Below are 3,404 nucleotides of genomic sequence, written 5' to 3'. Positions count from 1 at the left end.
CCTGGGAGACAGGAACCACCTTCTCCTCCGCCGCCTTCACTGTGACTGGCACAGTCATAACATATCTTATTATACATTAATCACACTTCCCTACTGATGCTGTAACCACTTCATTTCACGCTCAGTATGACATTTAAAGCTGTTTATGCTTTGGTGCTCTGGCGTACTGGCACCGCAAATGCCAAAAGCAGCTTCATGGTCCAGAATTATTTGGTGATTTATTTTTATCTCCCGATTGCCCGTTACTATTTGGTTATCATCATTCACTGGAGAGCTGGTGAGAGGAACAAAGGTAGCATCAAGGGCAACCTAACAGGGCTACATTAAACAGCAGTATCATGGTACTGTTCAGCCTTCTCACTCTACCAAAAAATAACTTGTTTTTTCCTACCTACACAGCAGGTAAGGGAGGAGGAAGCAGGAAGGGCATCTTATCTGTTTCTACAGTTGTACCTGCTTATCTGTTTCTATGCCAGCCAAAACCTCACAGGCTCCCTAGAACACAAACTGCCTCACTCTCTCAAAGCTCAGCGTGCTTGATGCAACATTTCCATTCTTAACTGTAACTCCAGCTACAGAGGGATTTTTTCCCAAAAACCTCACTGTTTTATAACTGCAGTGCAGGGTACAGAGGCACCTGTTTCCATGTGGGGCTCCTTTAGTTGTAGCATTTTATTATAAACCTGAACTTCTCAGTGTTTCTCAGTGCAGCACAAATCAAAGCTTCTAAGTTCTACCCTGTCTGACTCCCAGTACCTGCAGAGGCCTGTGCACCACACAGCGCCTTTACTCCCACTTCCGGTTTAATATGGTGAATCTTCTCTTTCCCACAGAGCTCAACTTGTGAGAGATGTCAGAGAATTCTAAATCACCTTTTTGCTTCAGGGAAACTCTACCTTGACTGGTTATGCTCAAACTTAAACTAATTGTAATGGAGACATCTTAAAGATCCCTAGTCTCCTTACTGTTGTCTTTGAACTTTTCATTGTTTGTGCTTGGATGAACCTTCTGGTCAACAGCAGAGTAAATTTCTGCTGGTTTTTTTTTTTTTGCATATACCAAATTTATTAAAGAATACTGCTTTCTTACAGAGAAAAAAAACCCTAAAACAAAACCTGAAATGGCCAAAGCACAACCAAATGTTCTCACTCTGAAAGCAATTCCTGCTGCATTTATGAAACAGAAAAAGGCAAGTTAAATGAATGTAACCAAATACAACTACCATCAAGCTGACCCTAAGGTAGAAGTTCTGAAAAATGTTGTCATCCTTCATTTTTCCATGAAGGTCTGGGTAATCATTCTAAGTTTAACCTGCATCTACCTATTGTGCAATCTTGAAAGTGTGTGCGTGGGGGGGAGCTCATTAGCTAGAGCAATCAGTTCCAAAATCTTTATCTGCAAGTACATAAACTGTGAATGACAGATAAAATTCAGTACTTTTAACAGTTTCAAATTCAAGTCAAAGGAGTGCCAGACCTTACTCCACCAGCTTGTTACTATGCCCACTGGACATCGCCGAGGTGTGGAGGTAGTATGCTGACCTCACATGACAACTCTATGTCCCCAAGTACCTCTCCTTGGCCACCTGGTCACACACAGAAAACAGAGCTGTTTAAATCTTCCGGCTCCTGAAGGGTCCAAAAGTACCACTGTAGCAGTCACGCTGGAGAAATTGTTTGCACTCTTCCAGCAAATCTGCAGTTCCTCAGCTCTTTAACATACTTCTCCCACCAAACGTGTATTCGTGACAGTCTCTCTTCCCATCACTGCACCCACTCTCCAGCCCAGTAATTTCAAGTCTCCTTTCCCTAGTCTTTAAAAACAAGCAAGCAAAAGAACAGAAGGAAACCAAGACCTGTTTCCACACTGCACTTCTCCTCCCCCAAAGCAGATGATCCTTGTCTCCGTGCTATTTACATTTGTGTATTAAAGTTTCTTGTCAATTCACCACTGAAATAGTCTGGTTCTACCCTCTTCTCACACTTTATGACTATGTACACCGCAGCCCAGCTGCGGCAGCAAGGAGGGCCTGGGAAAGGCTCACCCTCAGTGCTGACACACAGGTGCAGGCACTGCGGCACCTCTTGCGGGGCCTGGAGCACACCTACCAGGTCATGCCGTACCCTCCCTGCTCCCTGGATTTCAGGAACAGGCACAGTAGGCAACCAAGCAGACAACAAGGGACAGTCCAGCTCACACACTTTTTTCATCGTGGAAGTTTTGTAAGAGCCCTCGACAATACAGGAAGCAAGATGGACTTAACTCCAAGAGAGTACTGGCTGTGTCTGTAAAAAGGCACCAAACACCAAGCACAAAAGAATTATTCACTGGATGGAAAAAAAAAAAAAGAATCCTTCTGCTATTAGGCAGGTAACTACAGTAGTAACTGCTCAATTACAGAGCTCCAATACAGCACTGAAGCTCTTTCAGAAGGCTTCTGGACTAGGCAGTTCAGGTTTGGGTTGGTTCTCCTGGCTTTCCTGATGGGAAAAGTTTGAATTATAGGTATTAGATGTGACTGTGTGGAGGTATTCTCCAACCACTTACATTTAGATTAACGCCATTTTTCTCACCCCAAAGTTCAAGCATGCAGTTTCCTAAGCTTTAGGACCAGGGTCACTCTGAGCTTACAGTTCACCCTGCAGTTAGGTCCCCTGCACAGCAAAATTCTGAAACTTTCAAGTTTCATAGCTCCAACCGTGGTTCACGGCTCCTTTAGAGTGGAAACTGTGTGTGTAGGGAAATCACAAAAGATTTCAGAAGAGATCTTGAAGTAACATCCATGGTTCAAGTCACCCTGAGCAAGCAGGGAATTGCTAATAATTGTAACTGGGTCCCATCAGCTCAGCTCCACTGAAGGAGATGTGGAGCGGAAACACTTCCAGACAGGACTTACAGCCTTCTCTCATTTCTCCACTCAAACAAATGTCAAACACAACTTGAGAAAATCTGGAAGCTATGCAGTACTGCTTTAGTAGTAATGTAAGAAACTATCTTCTCACAAAAATGGTCATTCCACTGTTGCAGACTGGCTGGAAGCACGCACGCCTCTGCTGTGTTTTTAAAGTTACACTAGGAGCTTGTTTGTCCTCCGCTCGCATTTCCTTCCACAGCATACCAGGGTGACATTCGATGGCTGAAGTTGGTCAGCCCAATTCAAGTTGTTAGAGGACAATCTACATACTTTCTTCCCCAACTCGATGACATTTTTAAGGAGATACACCAAGATCTCCCAACCTAAACCATCTGCAGCAGCCTAAGGAACACTGAGAACATTCCTGTACATCCAGTAAGTAACCTGGGGTGAGAGAGGGTGTAAAGGCAGAGAGCAAAGCTATGACCATGAATTTACGGAAGCAGTTACAGAAGTTCAATGTGATAGCAACAAGAAAATCTCTCACAAA

This window comes from Leptosomus discolor, chromosome 1 (assembly GCF_034619465.1).
Source record: "Leptosomus discolor isolate bLepDis1 chromosome 1, bLepDis1.hap2, whole genome shotgun sequence".
Taxonomy (NCBI): domain Eukaryota; kingdom Metazoa; phylum Chordata; class Aves; order Leptosomiformes; family Leptosomidae; genus Leptosomus; species Leptosomus discolor.
This window is presented reverse-complemented; position numbering follows the sequence as displayed.